The 17763-nt window shown below is 34.9% G+C and overlaps 1 long non-coding RNA gene across 7 annotated transcripts in view; it reads right to left on the minus strand.

Moving 5' to 3' along the window:
* LOC123534721 (uncharacterized) overlaps positions 1-15822 on the minus strand; it is an 82149-nt gene extending 66327 nt beyond the window's left edge. For 6 of the 7 annotated variants that reach the window (XR_008367297.1, XR_008367296.1, XR_008367292.1 and 3 more), the window contains exons 1-5: positions 15669-15822; positions 14826-14908; positions 13203-13318; positions 6253-6395; positions 2152-2281 (exon numbers count right to left, since the gene is read on the minus strand). This is a non-coding gene — a long non-coding RNA (uncharacterized LOC123534721). Of the gene's footprint in view, positions 1-2151; positions 2282-6252; positions 6396-11996; positions 12098-13202; positions 13319-14825; positions 14909-15668 lie in introns of all 7 variants that reach the window. The other variant, XR_008367294.1, reaches the window with a different exon arrangement.
* Between the last annotated feature and the right edge of the window lie 1941 nt (positions 15823-17763).

A 17763-nucleotide genomic window follows, 5' to 3' on the forward strand; every position in this document is an offset into this window, starting at 1 on the left:
ATGGTCATAAATGTGATCTCAAAAGTGTTAACTCACTTTTCCTTTGATTTGACCCAGAGCCCTAGTTTTTGACCCCACATGACCAAGATTCGAACTTGACCTAAAGATCATCAAGATTAACATTCTGACCATGTTTCATGAAGATACAGTAATAAATGTGACCTCTAGAGTGTTAACAAGCTTTTTCTTTGATTTGACCCCATGACCTAGTTTTTGACCCCACCTGATCAAGACTTGAACTTGACCTATAGATCATCAAGATCAACATTCTGACCAAGATTCATGAAGATACAGTCATAAATGTGGCCTCTACAGGGTTAAAAAGCTTTTCCTTTGATTTGATCTGGTGACCTAGTTTTTGACCCCAGATAACCCAATATTTAACCCGTCCAAGATTTTATTAACGATAACATTCTGACCAAGTTTCATTAAGATTGGGCCAAAATTGTGACCTCTAGGGTGTTAACAAGCTTTTCCTTTGATTTGAACTGGTGACCTAGTTTTTGACCCCAGATGACTCAATATCGAACTCGTCCAAGATTTTATTGAGAGTAACATTCTGACAAAGTTTCATCAAGATTGGGCCAAAATGTGACCTCTAGGGTGTTAACAAGCTTTTCTTTTGATTTGACCTGGTGACCTAGTTTTTGAACCCAGATGACCCAATATCAAACTCGTCCAAGATTTTATTGAGGGTAACATTCTGATCAAGTTTCATTAAGATTGGGCCAAAATTGTGACCTATAGAGTGTTAACAAGCTTTTCCTTTGATTTGACCTGGTGTCCTAGTTTTTGACCCCAGATGACCTAATATCGAACTCGTCCAAGATTTTATTGGGGGGTAACATTCTGACCAAGTTTCATTAAGATTGGGCCAAAATTGTGACCTCTAGAGTGTTAACAGTCAAATTGTTGACGACAGACGGACGGACTGACAATGGACGGACGGACGACGGACACAGAGTGATCACAAAAGCTCACAGTGCTCAGGTGAGCTAATAATGACTCTAAACATTTTAAACTTTCCACTTACTTTACAGTCTGAACTTATGTATGCAGGCATTATTCAGGCATAGGTAAGCATCTGGATAGAATCACAATACCAAACCCACATCAGTGAGATACAAGTGATTCAAGTCACGACTGTAACCACTTGGCCATGTATGCCCCTTTTTGGTAACAACTAGCATAGAAACTCATGTATGAAATGAGGTGTATTTTGACATATCTCTACCTGGTAAGGAGTTTTGTGTGGACTTATATTGTAGAGATTTTTTGCAAGGATTAACTTTCCTTTGTTGTTACTATAAATAACTTATAATATACTTTAAAAATGTGCTTGACAAAAACAGCTGGCCAAATTTTAAAACAATTTTACACAAATGTTTCTTGGATATTTACTTGTGGTATCAGGGTTTGTCTACCGTAATTGTTCAAATTATTACCCAAGGTTCAAGTATGGCTGTGCCCATGTATGTGACATATATAATATATGCTAATATAAAAGAAACTTTGAATATTTTCTTTTTTGAATCCACAATAGCTAGAGCCTTGATATTTATATAAGCCTAACTCTGTACTTGTACCATTATATTATACAACACACTTGGAGCCTTTTACACAGGTGAGCACTTTAGGGTCAATCACCCTCTTGTTATTAAATATAATGGCAATCTTAGAGGCTTTGAATGGTCCTAATGAAATCCTAAAAATCGGACATAACACGCATGTTGTACCAACAAAAAGTTGTCTCAAACTTTCCCTATGGCCAGTAATAAAAAAGTTACAATATAAGCTATTTATAGTAAATCAAAGGGAAGTAATTCTGGTGGTGAAGATTTGTGCCAAGTTACATGAAAATCTCTCCATACATGAAGAAGAAATACTCTGGATAAAGTTTGTGGATGCACAGCGGCAGGAACTCTGGAACCAATGGTGAAATATGGCTGGTTAAAAAAAGAACAGAGACCTTGGTTCTTGCTAAAAAGCAGAAGTGTTAAAAACAAAATTAATTTAATTCTAATTAACTTAGAATAAAAATTTAGAATTTTGCAAGGGTTTATTTTTGCTAAATAATCAAAAACCCTATAAAATTAGCAAAAATTATTTCTTCCTTAACATTTTTGATAATGCAGGAATGTATTTCTGTACCTTAGTATTATGTATCCATTCAACAGGTACAAACAGCCTTTCATTCAATAATTCTTCCTTCCCTTGGTACGACTCTGATGATGAAAGCTGAATGTGCCGATCGTGTATACTTTGTACAGCTGACTCACAACTGAAATAAAAAATTAAACAACTTGTGATATATGACTTCTAGCATCCTTTCTCCTGTATATAATCAATTACTTAAGACAGGAGAATGCTATAATAACAACTAGTGACTTCTGTTCATATATGTATTCTTCTAATCTTATTTTGACATTCTCTGGTTGTTACAGAAAGCCATATTGAGAGGTGAACACAAAAATGTTGTAACTCCATTGTTTATTTGAGTTATGACCGTTTTCCATTCAACCCTCAACATATTCATGTGAAGTACTTTCTATAAAAAGAATGCTGAAATAGCAGGGTTCATCCTACAAGGCGATTTGAGCGATATCTTCGCTTTAAAGTTGGCAACTTCGCCTAATTATCGCCTCCAGGCGAAATCCGAATCGCCGAGTTTTTCAGCGAGTTATTATCTGTTTACTTAAAGTTGTAAAACTTGATGCATATTCTAGATTAAATTATCGATAAATCCATAGTCAACCCCGCCTACTCGCCTGTCAAACTTCAGCCAATCGTAGCATTAATATCACACAGTGTCAATCAATAATATTGTAAGCCGCCGCCATTTTGAAAATTTTCAATTGGCGTGTAAAAAGCCGATAAACGTAACGAGAGCATGATCTTATGCAACAATTGTATATTATTCTTTCATTTTATTAAAGATTACTTCAAAATTTATTTCAATTACCATGATTACGATCAATTTCTGTAAATGAATTGCTCTGGTACTGTGGATAAAAAATGATTTCGCGGACGTCAGAACTGCCATACAAAATATTGTAGAAAGATCGCCATTACCTACGAGTTTGGTATTATTTTGAAAAAATAAATAAATAATTAAATTAAATGTATAAATCTGAACAAGTTGATGCAAAAATCAGGCATTATAAAAGCACGAGAATCGAAACATGAATGAAACATTTCACGGCGTTTTGATCGTGCACCTGTTAAATTTACGAGTTTCGGACATGTAAATTTCGGATCAAAATTTAAAGGCGACTTTTTCATAGCTAAGTTTATACTTTATTTAGAAATTCATGAAAATTATAATGCAAGAATCAATTTCCTTAAATAATTACTGTTTATAAGTTACAGCTAGACCCACAGAAAGTGGATATATATAGGCAGGAAACAGAATGCTATGTCGATTCTTCTCCTTAAATTCCTCAACTTCTCCCTAAATTCTGTGGAGGGAGAAGTCACTTCTCCGTAAAATTTTGACCTAGGATGATCCCTGAATAGCATAGGAGATTGTGTCATCAAATTTTAAAAGACACTCCAACTGACAACATAATATATTACTTGAGCTTATAACCAGAACAGAGAAAAAGAGCTGTCACAGGAGACAGCGTGCTCAGCTTTTTCGATGCTAGGTAGTGAAACTGGGCACATCTGAGGAAACTGGAGCTGTCACAGGAGTGTTTAATGACTCCAATGGTTGATGAAGCCGTTGCACAATGGCTTGAAACTGTGTCAAAAATATTAAGTAGCAAAAGAGGTAATGATAAAGTGTATCAAAGCACTATATAAGTATAATTCTAAGCACAAAAGGGGAACAATTTATCTAATATTGGTGCAAGAGTTATGCACCTTATGTCATATGATGTGTGTGATTATGCGGAACAACTACTTTGAATCAAATGCATATCTTAATAACTAAGATATAGTGAAAATGCATCTAAATTAACCTTAAATTCTAAGTAAAAGGGGGCATAATTCATGGAAAATTTTAGTGAGTTATGCACAATTTGTCATATGATGTGGGTGATAAGGGGGAACAACTATTTTAAGTTTGAATCAAATTCATTTTGCAATAACTGAGTTATAGTGAAAGTGTATCAAACTTTAACCTGAAATTCTAAGTTTTGTTTTGGGTTTAACACTGTTTTTCAACACTATTTCAGTTATGTAATGGCGGAAATAACTTCGTGCTCAGGTGAGCTAAATATGCAAAAAATAACCATATATAATGTACATATAAACATATATACTTTCTTGGGACGTGAAACCCCAGGTGCACAACTGCACATGCTGACCAACATTCCTGTAAACTTTGGTGACTCTATGTCAAATACTTTTGGAGCTACGCGCGACACAACATTAAAATGACCAATGTTTTACTAAGTCAGGGGCCATAACTCCTACATGACTAAATGAATCCGGACGCAAACCCAAGGTGCACAGCTACACATGCTGACCAACATTCCTGTAAAGTTTTGTGACTCTACGTCAAATATTTTTGGAGCTACGCACAACACAACATTAAAATGACCAATTTTTACAAAGTCAGTGGCCATAACTCCTACACGACTGAATGAATCTGGACGCGAAAGCCCAGGTTCACAACTACACATGCTTACCAACATTCCTGTAAAGATTTGTGACCTTATGTCATATACTTTTGGAGCTAGGTGTGAAACAACATTTTCGGAAGGACGGACAAACAGACAGGGGCAAATCTATATGCCTCCCCACAAAGTGGAGGCATAACAAGAGCTGTCCGTAAGACAGCGCGCTCGACTTTTCTCAGTGCTTGACTCTGAATTTGAGCTTTGCCAGTAAAAAAAAAATCCAAGTTAAAAAGGGGCATAACTCTGTTAAAATTCAAATTATAATTATGAGAATTGTGTCTCCTGGTGTAGACTTTGATAGTAAATAACTATTTTGAGTTTCAAGTCAAAAGCTTTAATAGTAACAGAGATATTTGACTTTATCAAAACTTTTAACAAAATTTCTAAGTTAAAAAGGGGCATATTTCTGTCAAAATTCAAATCAGAGCTATGGGGATTGTTTCTCCTGGTGTAGACTTTGATAGTAAATAATATTTTAAATTTCAAGTTAATAGCTTTGATAGTAACAGAGATATTTGACTTTATCAAATACTTTAACCAAAAATTCTAAGTTAAAAAGGGGCATAATTCTGTCAAAATTCAAATCAGAGTTATGGGGATTGTTTCTCCTGGTGAAGACTTTGATAGTAAATAACTATTCTAAGTTTCAAGTCAAAAGCTTTGATAGTAACAGAGATATTTGACTTTATCAAAAACTTTAACCAAAAATTCTAAGTTAAAAAGGGACATAATTCTATCAAAATTCAAATCAGAGTTATGGGGATTGTTTCTCCTGGTGTAGACTTTGATAGTAAATAACTATTTTAAGTTTCAAGTCAATAGCTTTGATAGTAACAGAGATATTTGACTTTATCAAAAACTTTAACCAAAAATTCTAAGTTAAAAAGGGGCATAATTCTGTCAAAATTCAAACCAGAGTTATGGGGATTGTTTCTTCTCGTGTAGACTTTGATAGTAAATAACTATTTTAAGTTTCATGTCAATAGCTTTGATAGTAACAGAGATATCTGACTTTATCAAAAATTTAACCAATTCCGACGCCGGGGCGAGTGCAATAGCTCTACATTTTCTTCGAAAAGTCGAGCTAAAAAGGGGATAAGTCTGAATCAAATCCATTTAGTAATAACTGAGATACAGTGAAAATGCATCAAAACTTTAACCTGAAATTCTAAGTAAAAGGGGGGATAATTCATTAAATATTGGTACCAGAGTTATGGGACTGGTGTCATATGATGAGCCAGGTGATGTGGAAAAACTACTTTCAGTTTTAGGAGTAACTGAGGTAGAGTGGAAGTGCATCAAAACTTTAACCTGAAATTCTAAGTAAAAAGGGGGTTAATTCATGAAATATATGTGTGAGAGTTATGGCCCTTGTGTCATATGGTGTTGATGATTATGAGGAGGGGATGTGAAAGACGCCAACACTGGGGTGAGTAGGATAGCTCTTCATATACTTTGTATAGTCGAGCTAAAAAAAGGTTAGAAATTTCCTCGCATCTCTCACCAAAATAAATTCAGCTACTTTACTACCTGACCCTTGTTTAAGTATTTTTTCAGAACTTGTACACTAAATCCAGATTTTCAATCACAGTAAGACCTCTGTTAAAAGACCCTGTAAAAATATTACCTGATATGCAATGCCACAAATACTGCACATTCCCAGAGATTGAGAGACTGTTGATGTGCAGCAAAGTTCATGTGTAGTTTGCTATGTGGTACGCTGACAGGTGATTGTAAGAGAGACTCTGCAACACTTGGCTTAAATGCCAGCTGAAAATAGAAATGCAAAACTGAAATCATACTAACTTTACAAAGGGCAACTTAATGTAACTTAACTGTAAAATCATTTAAGGTATTAGCCCCATAATAGTGTACCTCTTTTTGAAGAGTCCAACCATAAATCTACTTTTAACTTAAATTTTTCAAGTGGCCATAGGTTCGAGCCCTACTTGAACTAAATTTTTTCCCCTAATATTCCTTTTTGTCTGGTAAGTTTTTACTTTTTTCAAGACGTATTATTGATATATTGTACAAAAGTGGAAAATTTTCATTTGATAAGCAATTTCTTGCTGTTCAAAGTGAATTTACCTCTGAAACAGAAGGGGCAGTGTTAGACATCTTTAAACATGCAGTAAAAGTTCTTTATTTCACCTTTACTCTTTAAATTACATATTGTGGAATAAATGTAGGTAGGTTTTACTTCTGCCCTAAAGGTATTTTTGAATGAAGTGAGCAAAATTTAAAACCGTCCCACAGGACTCGACCTTAAGTTTTCAATGTTGGATTTAGAATTCTGACTCATTAAATCCTTTTACTTGAGGCACCCTACCTTTTATTTCGTGTTTTACAATTGTTTACCAACAGCTTAATTTTTTTTATCAAAATCAATGGCATAATAAATTTTCTGCAACTGTTCTGGACACTGGCCATCACTCTGAAATATACTTCTACTTGAGTTTGAGGAAATATCATAAATTATACAAAAATTATCTTAAAAAACTAGAATGTGCCTGTAGGACACAAGGTGTGCCCCCCACTGGTATATTTGTCACAAATAAGGGGCAATAATTCAAATGTTTGCAATCTTAAGGGGGTATAGCCTCAACAAACATTGATGAAAAGGATTCATTATTCTAGGTCATATACTTTTTAAGCTATGAGCATCACAAACAAAACAAGAGCTGTCCGTAAGACAGCCAAGCTCGACTATTCGAAATATTGTCACAGAAGCAGGAAATTATTACCCAAAATGTTAAATATCAAAAGAGTTTTAAGTTCCGAAACGGGACATAATTTGACCAAAATGCATATTAGAGTTACGGGACTTGATGCTATCAACTAGTTTTATAACCCCGAAGAAACATGTTAAGTTTCAATTCCATATCTGCATTAGTTTTGGAGATAGTAACTTGCATGTAAAACTTTAACCAGAATTTTCTAAGTCCAAAAGGGGCCATAATTTGCTCAAAATACATGTTAAGAGTTATGGAACTTGACCCAGTGAGGTTGGTAACTGACCTAGAAAAAGAATAAATAAGTTTCAAATCTATATGCCTTTTAGTAATAGCTGTTTGTACTTGCACGCAAAACTTTAACCAGAATTTTCTAAGTCCAAAAGGGGGCATAATTTGGCTAAAATGAAGGTCAGAGTTATGGGACTTGATTCTATCAACCAGTTTTATAACCCCGAACACCCATGTGAAGTTTCAATTTAATATCTGCATTAGTTTTGGAGATAGTAACTTGCATGTAAAACTTTAACCAGGATTTTCTAAGTCCAAAAGGGGGCATAATCTGGCTAAAATACATGTCAGAGTTATAGGACTTGACCAGTGAGGTAGGTAATTGATCTAGAAAAAGAAAAAATAAGTTTCAAATCTATATGCCTTTTAGTAATAGCTGTATGTACTTGCACGCAAAACTTTAACCAAAATTTTCTAAGTCCAAAAGGGGGCATAATTTGGCTAAAATGAAGGTCAGAGTTATGGGACTTGGTGCTATCAACTAGTTTTATAACCCCGAAGACACATGTGAAGTTTCAATTCAATATCTGCATTAGTTTTGGAGATAGTAACTTGCATGTAAAACTTTAACCAGATTTTTCTAAGTCCAAAAGGGGGCATAATTTGCTCAAAATACATGTTAGAGTTATGGAACTTGACCCAGTGAGGTTGGTAATTGACCTAGAAAAAGAATAAATAAGTTTCAAAGCTATATGCCTTTAAATGATAGCTGTATGTACTTGCATGCAAAAACTTAACCAAGGTGTGACGCCGACGCCGACGCCGACGCCAGGGTGAGTACAATAGCTAGACTATTCTTCGAATAGTCGAGCTAAAAATCCACAATTTTGGCTTTTTTAAGGGTCGTAACTCTGTGATAAGCACTAAAATTCTCATAAAGAATGCCAAGTGCGCAAGGTCATATCATGATAAATACTCAAGCAAGGTTTCATGAATTTACATCAAATTCTTTTTGAGCTAGGCAAACTATTGGGTGGAAATGTGCATTTTTGACTATTTCAGGTACCATAACTTTAAAAATAGTGGTGGAGCCAGCAAACAAGAGCTGTCCGTAAGACAGCGCGCTCGACTTTTCACAGTGCTTGACTCTGAATTAGAGCTTTGCCAGTAAAAACTTTATAAAACTTTAACCAAGTTAAACAGGGACATAACTCTGTCAAAATTCAAACAGAGTTATGGGGTTTATTTCTCCCAGTGTAGACTTTGATAGTAAATAACTGTTTTAAGTTTCAAGTCAATAGCTTTGATAGTAACAGAGATAACTGACTTTATCAAAAACTTTAACCAAAAATTCTAAGTTAAAAAGGGGCATAACTCTGTCTAAATTCAACCCAGAGTTATGGGGATTGTTTCTCTTGGTGTAGACTTTGATAGTCAATAACTATTTTAAGTTTCAAGTCAATAGCTTTGATAATAACAGTGATATTTGACTTTATCAAAAACGTTAACCAAAACTTCTAAGTTAAAAAGGGGCATAACTCTGTCAAATTCAAATCAGAGTTATGGGGATTGTTTTTCCTGGTGTATACTTTGATAGTAAATAACTACTTTAAGTTTCAAGTCAATAGCTTTGATAGTAACAGAAATATTTAACTTAATAAAAAATTTTAACCAATGGCGATGCCAACACTGGGGCAAGTGCAATAGCTCTACTTTTTCTTCAAAAAGTCGAGCTAAAAACTAAGAGATTTGCAAGTTTATATCATGATAAAGACTCATGCAAGTTTTTATCCATTTATATCATATACTTTATGAGCTAGGTGCGTCACAAGGTGAAATGTGCATTTTAAATTATTTCAGGGGCAATTAACTCTGAAATAACTCAGTTTCTATCTTGACCTAGAGATCATCAAGGTAAACATTCTGACCAAGTTTCATAAAGGTCATAAATATGGCCTCTACATTTTAACAGCTTTTCCTTTGATTTGAGTGGTGACCTAGTTTTTGACCCCACATGACCCAGTTTCGAACATGGCCAAGGAATCATAAAGATAAACATTCAGTGCAAGTTTCATGAAGATAGATAACAAATATTTGAGTTTCAAGTCAAAAGCTTTAATAGTAACAGAGATATTTGACTTTATCAAAACTTTTAACAAAATTTCTAAGTTAAAAAGGGGCATATTTCTGTCAAAATTCAAATCAGAGCTATGGGGATTGTTTCTCCTGGTGTAGACTTTGATAGTAAATAATATTTTAAATTTCAAGTTAATAGCTTTGATAGTAACAGAGATATTTGACTTTATCAAATACTTTAACCAAAAATTCTAAGTTAAAAAGGGGCATAATTCTGTCAAAATTCAAATCAGAGTTATGGGGATTGTTTCTCCTGGTGAAGACTTTGATAGTAAATAACTATTCTGAGTTTCAAGTCAAAAGCTTTGATAGTAACAGAGATATTTGACTTTATCAAAAACTTTAACCAAAAATTCTAAGTTAAAAAGGGACATAATTCTATCAAAATTCAAATCAGAGTTATGGGGATTGTTTCTCCTGGTGTAGACTTTGATAGTAAATAACTATTTTAAGTTTCAAGTCAATAGCTTTGATAGTAACAGAGATATTTGACTTTATCAAAAACTTTAACCAAAAATTCTAAGTTAAAAAGGGGCATAATTCTGTCAAAATTCAAACCAGAGTTATGGGGATTGTTTCTTCTCGTGTAGACTTTGATAGTAAATAACTATTTTAAGTTTCATGTCAATAGCTTTGATAGTAACAGAGATATTTGACTTTATCAAAAATTTAACCAATTCCGACGCCGGGGCGAGTGCAATAGCTCTACATTTTCTTCGAAAAGTCGAGCTAAAAAGGGGATAAGTCTGAATCAAATCCATTTAGTAATAACTGAGATACAGTGAAAATGCATCAAAACTTTAACCTGAAATTCTAAGTAAAAGGGGGGATAATTCATTAAATATTGGTACCAGAGTTATGGGACTGGTGTCATATGATGAGCCAGGTGATGTGGAAAAACTACTTTCAGTTTTAGGAGTAACTGAGGTAGAGTGGAAGTGCATCAAAACTTTAACCTGAAATTCTAAGTAAAAAGGGGGTTAATTCATGAAATATATGTGTGAGAGTTATGGCCCTTGTGTCATATGGTGTTGATGATTATGAGGAGGGGATGTGAAAGACGCCAACACTGGGGTGAGTAGGATAGATAACAAATATAGGCTCTAGTGTGCTAACAAGCTTTCCCTTTGATTTGACCAGGTGAACTAGTTTTTGACCCCCATATCCTTTCCGCAGCCTTAACGTAATAAAACATATAAGCGTCTGATGGCCCTTTCATGCTTTATTACACGAAATTTGTTTTAAAAATATTTCTGAAATGTCTCTGTCTGCAGCTCTGAAGGTCGTTTTATGTGTTGTCAAAAACATATATGTGCCTGCCAGGATCGCATAAATACCGTATTTTCCGGAAAATAGGCCACGGCATATACGTTTAAAAAGTGAAATTTTCGGGGGGGGGGGGGGGGGGGGGGGGGGGGTGCGGCCTATGCGTCAAAGCGGCCTTTTAGTCATTTTATTTTTTCTAAATGGGCCTTTCATGTGGCCTATAAATAATATCAATATTACATCTTGGTATAGGAGAGATCGTGTTTGTATACAAATCCGTTGTATATTCTATTTTTAGAACAGATAAGACAAAGACCGGGTGGGCAGACGCAGAGTGTCCATGTTTTTTTTGTTAACATTGATGTTTTTCTAACGGCTTAAACTTTCTTAAACACAAATGATATCAATAATTTTTTGATCAGTGGAAAGGATATAAAACAAGCAATTTATTCATAACTTTTAATTTTTATTTCGAAATAAAATCGATTATGAACACTTAACTAACAGTGATTTTTCTAAAAGTTTGGAGCATCGCTACAGCGCTATTAAAATCATAAGTCATTTAAAACGGTTTTTCATTTTCAAAAGTTATTGAAATATAAAAATATGAAAATCGTAAGCATTTCAAAACTTTTTGAGTTTTTAAAATCCATACATGATCGAAAAAGTTATTAGAAATTAAAAATTCCGATCCCATACACAAACGAGGTAAAAATATTTGTTTTGCCCACCACCAGATAAACAGGTGTTGATGCGTGACGTCAGGGCGATCTCTCCTATTGGAAATAGATTTTAACATGAAATCAATTATGTTTTATGTTCATAATTCAAAGAATTCCCATTATTGTAAAATCTCCACGAAAGACAAACTGAAATTAGCCCAGTTGTTTCCCATTTCTATAGTACTGTAGACAAAAGATGAATAGACGCAAACAGACAATTACTGGTACTGGGTCAAACATTTGTAATCTGATTACCGAACAGAACAGTGTTTTCTTTTACATACCTCAAAGTAGCAACCAGCAGACCAATTTCCATTCTCTTCAGCGTATGCATCCAAACAATTTTCTCTTTTTTATCGGTGTAGCCATATTTTGCTTATCCGATCTAATCAGGAAAAAAGTATACAATGGATAATTTTGCCAAGAGGGCCTTTGAAAACAGCTAACGATAACTAACTGTTCGGACTTAATAGTTCACTGCATTCGACGGATTAACAAGCGTGATTACCAGTAAATACAACAGACTTCAATGACTATTTATCGAGGACAGCTAGTCTTTATACAACATGGTCAAGTTCGGAGCGGCCTATACCATAAATTTTACTTCTGATACAGATAAAATATATGGCTGGGGCCAATACGGTGCAGCGGCCAATTGTCCGGAAAATACAGTATGTGCTGGCCATTCTAACGTAATGACCCAGTTTTAACTTGTCCTAGGAATCGTCAAGATAAACATTCTAAGTTCCATGAAGACAGGGTAATAAATGTAAAATGTGGTCTCTATTGTGTTCACAAGCCAAAATAGCAAATTTTGGCCATTTAAGGGGCCATAACTCTAGAACCAATGATTGGATCTGGCCAGTTTTCAAAAGGAACCGAGATATTATGCCAATACAAGTTGAAGGGCAATGAATATTGCTGGTTATCATTTAAATGCTCTCTCATACAACTCAACAGCTTCCTTGATAGGTGCTTCAGCTTGACAACAGAACCTACGGCATATCAAGAACATATGATATGAAAATGACTTGATACATTATTATTACCTCATCAACGAAACTGTGTTTCAACTTTGATAAACATCCCCAAAATGACACACCTGACACAGGAAATATATACTATTGGGATTGTGTAATAACAACGTAATAATATGCTTTTTGCCACTTATCACTGACTTCTACATCTTATAAGACTCACCTTCATAACGATGTCAGAATATCACAGTGTATGAAAACTGTCATGTGACCTTGACCTTGGAAATTATGACCTGACTCTTGTGCCTGACACACCTTTTGAAAGTCTGTTTAATGTTCACAGGCATCCTTTCAATAGTTTAAAAGCAGTTATTGCTGAGACACAAAATATCGGATATGAATGTGCATGAAAACTGTAATTGCCCTTGTCTTTTACCTTGGCCTTTTAGGTAAAAACCTGATTCTAGTATTTAAATTTTGAATAGGCTAACAAGTATGCAAATTAGTTCTTACCTTGTATTTGTTTTCTTGGACTTCTTTTATGATTATCTCCCCTGATACAGATGACAGCCATCTTGAAAATGCCTCTCTCCTTGCTTTGTGTTACAGGTAGGCGTCTCTTTCTATTTCTGTATTCATTAAATTGCAATCCTTTTAACCATTTAACTAAAATTTAAAGTCTGATTATAAAAAAATACTTGAAGTTTGGTTTAAACAACTACTATAACTTGTAAAGATTAAACTATCTTACTGTAGCTCATTGTGATAAAAGACTAATAGTATTTAAATCAACCTTTAGTGCATTTCCCAAACAACCAACTGGCATCATATAAAAGGTGCAGTCATGACAACTTGCAGATTAAATCCATAACCTTGATGTTATGCAGTCTACACATTAGACCATGCCTCCTCTAACATTTTATCCAGTTCTACATCTAATTAAATATAAGCCATCAAATCATCAAGCTGAAAATGCAAATACTATTTAAAGAGTAATAGCTATCATTAATATTATACCAGATTTATATAGTGTCCTTTTCATGATAAACACGTTCAAAGGCGCTTTACACAGCACAAACGCTGCCACACAGGGCGCGAAATTCATCCTCTACTAGTACAGATACAGAGCGATCTAACCAGAGGGACAGAGTGAGATAAAGCCCTAAAAACAGATAGACAGAACTCCTTATTAGATACAGGCCTGTCCGGCTAACTTAGCCTAGCTCTTTACGAAAAGACAGTCTGGTTCTTTAACGTGCCAGGTGTATAGCACCTATACACGCAAAGCTGTCTTTCCTGGGAAGAACCAGTACAGGCCTCTTAGTTAGGTGGGAGATACTCAAGAGCACCTCAGAGATTTCCAGTGCCTGAACCAGAATTCGAACCCCAGACCTCTGGACTGACAGTCAAGTGTGTTACCACTAGACCACCGTCCCACCTATAACTTAACCAGCTAATTTAAATCTCATCAAAATGACTTATCGTAATTTCTAGAAACATTTTTCACCAGATGCAAAAGCAAGATTTTTTTGAGATGTTCAAATAGGCTGTGTATCTGAATGAGTAACTGTCCTTAGTTTTTTTGCTTTTGCTAATCTGCCTCGAAAAGAAGACGAAACTTGAGTGTGGTTAACAAGTGACTGAGTATTGCAGTAGCAATACAGAAGTCCCCTACCGGTGAAAAAATTTTGATCTTCAATAGTGACCTTGCGACACCCATGAGTCAAAGCAGCAGAAACAAGTTTTAATTTGACCTTGAACAGTAACCAACAAGCATTGATCAAGCATTGACACATTGTCCTATCATCGTGAACATTTGTGTGTAGCACTAAGATAATCAATGCATATAAAAGTTATGGATAATTTTTACTTGACCTTCAATAGTGACCTTGATCTTCAACCTACAAGCATAAGTCATATACGTACATAATCTACATATTGCCCTCTATAAACAAACCAAATTTTAAGAACCTAGCTTCAATATTTTTGAGTTATCGCAGGATCCAAATTTGCAAACAGACAGACAGGCGGAGGGCATTCCTATAGTCCCCTATGATGTTCCATTGGTAGGGGACCAACAAACTCCAGAACAATCTGACCAAGTCATATACTGCATACATCTTTAAAACAACTTACCCATATCTTCAAACTCTGGCATATTTCCCCACAGAGCAACACACAGATCCCATATCATACCCTAGGGTCGTCTGGGTGTGTACCTAGAAATAATGAAGCAAAAGATTGGGGTTTTTTAGTTTTTCTTTCTTCTAACTCTTTCAATGACTTCTGCAATATTCTGGTGGGATATGACACAGAAAATCATTGTACATAAGTCAAATTACAGTTTCAGAAAAGTACTAAGTACTACATAGTTTGTACAGACAGACAGAAAAAAATGACAAAAAACATTTTTTTATGAATAAGCAGACACCAAAATTAGAGTTCTTTTTCAAAAATAAACTAGAAATTACAATGACAGTTTTATCTGCAGAATAGGCCTAGATATGGATAAATAAATCAGTATATACCTTACACAGACCAGCTAAATAGCTCTTTATCTTCAACATCAACATTTTTAAATCTAACTGATATAAATATTGTTGGCTATTTCTTATTATAACTCTTTTTTATCAGATATTTCAGGAGCAGCAGCAACAGTAGTACTAACTGCCTACCTAATTAAAAATAGGCTCACTTTTTTGAAAATAAAGAGATAGTAACGCAGTCTACAAGCTGAATGTCTTTCTTTGGTACTTAGCAACATAAACACAATTTGTAATTCTTTTATATACTATTGTTTCTTTTCAAAACTCATTTACAGTAGTTGCCCTACTTAGATTTATATTACAAAGACAAAAATGACAATGTACTTCAAAAACATTGCAAAAACTACATTGGATTTCAGACTTCTCTTTGATAAAATGGAAATGTTACTTTCCTTTATCACTAACAGCAAGAATATCCAGATTACCTGCTTACCTCTGTCTTTTATTGTCTCTTTCTGTGGTATATTAGCCATTTTGACTGGTGACATGTATTTAGATTTCAGACTAGAACTGAACAGACTGGGTCCATCTCTGTGTCCCAGTAATGCTGATCCAGTCAGTGGCCCTTGTTTCTTTGCAAACATTGAACCGTCTGAAAATATTTCATACATTCATGGAACCTGGTTTACTTAGGTCCGGTAAAAGTGAAGTTCTCACATCTATCTATGAGCTTAAGTAAACAACATCAATACTTATCATAAATATCAATGTTTAAAAAGGCTTAAAGTATTAAAACAATTAAATTATTAAATTTAATTACCATTCTTCGTGACTTATATGTTCAATGTAGTTTTCAATCTATAAAGGAATAAGCATCTTTGATAAGAATATTTACAGCATGTATCTGTCTTAACTACCTTACATACCTTTCAACATGTTCTTGTTAAGTATTTCATTACTGACTATCAACAGAAGTTGTTTTCTATTTTGAAATATTTTGTGCATGTTTATGTTCTGGCAATAACTGCATAAATACCAAATGCTGGAGCCGGGGCATCCTCGTCACCAAACAATGAAGATTTCATGACCTGCATATTTCTTGCATCAACTCCCACACTTGTTGCTAAGTGAAGTGAAGATGGTTCTTTGCCTTGGACATCCATATCTTCATCATCTACATTAACGAAACATGTACCATATGTTATTCACCTTAAATGTGGTTAAATCTGATTTTTTCAACTACCTGTCTGCCATTTAGATGTCTTCCACTCACCCCCAGTCCATCACTTAATCCCCTCATGACATATTCAACTCATCTGATAACTCTTGCTGCAAAGTCTATCATACCTTAGTCCTTACTTTTCTTTTATCACATTTGAATTCAATTTTTCAAACACTATTGCTACTAATTCAATCTCTCTCTCTGCAAGGCCTCACAGCTTATTACCATACCTCATTTCAAAAGGAATTGTTCCCATTACTCTTTACTAAACTAGAAATACATTCTGCATGCCCATGGACAGAATGTCAAGCCCGCCAGCACCTTTGGTCTTTAAGTGTGACCTTGACCTTAGACCTAGGGACCTGATTCTTGCGCACAAAGCACCGTCTCATAATGGTGAACATTCATGCCAAGTTACATCAAAATCCCACCATGCATGAAGACGAAATGTTCTGGACAAACTTCAATTTGACCTTTGACCTCCAGCTATGACCTTGACCTTTGAGATAGGAACATGGGGTTAACGCATGACACTCCTTCTCATTGAGGTAAACATTTATGCCAAATATAAACATGATTGGTCAATGTATGTCAAAGTTATGGTCTGGACAAAATCAGACGGACAGTGGCATGGACATACACCGACCCGCCATAGTGACGACTGTATCGAGCTTACCGCAAGCGGGCTCGACAAAAACCATCATTTAACTCATCATAGCACTACGTTTTCACTAAATCCTTTCATGTGGCCTAAGTTATCTGATTATGTTTCTCTGCAATAGGAACTTAAGTTTTCACAGTACCTAGGTCCCCTGCTAATTTGTGAATTCCCCATTGTGAGGTCTTTGATATCTGATAACAATAATCCACAACTGGAACTTGTTCCTACATCATTTAACTACCAAGTCAAAGGTTCCCCACTGGGAGACCTTCAGATTTGATTATTTATGATGAAGAATTCTTTCACTGCAACTATAATACTATGTCTTCAAAGAAAAACACTAAATCCTGCTCATGTTTAACTCAAACTGATTTATCAAAGAAAGATTGATGTATACTAAAATGTTACTGTTTACCCCTACACCATTTTTTTACATTCTCCTTTACTGCAGCAAAATTTTCTATAAAATACATGTATTGCCTCCATGTTAATCTGCAGAATTCCGTAAGACTGATTTGCTGACATTTTCCCAATTCATGTAGTTAAGGAGCTCTCCCTTTATCTTAACAGATAGTAACTAATCAATGTTTAGCCCCGATAAGCAGAAATTCAATTAGATGGATGAGTCCACCAGTATTTCCCCTAGTTTTAACTAGGAAATTCTCCCCAGTTTCCACAAGGACTTCTGTCTATCAACAGTCGCTA

This window comes from Mercenaria mercenaria, chromosome 15, assembly GCF_021730395.1.
Source record: "Mercenaria mercenaria strain notata chromosome 15, MADL_Memer_1, whole genome shotgun sequence".
NCBI lineage: Eukaryota > Metazoa > Mollusca > Bivalvia > Venerida > Veneridae > Mercenaria > Mercenaria mercenaria.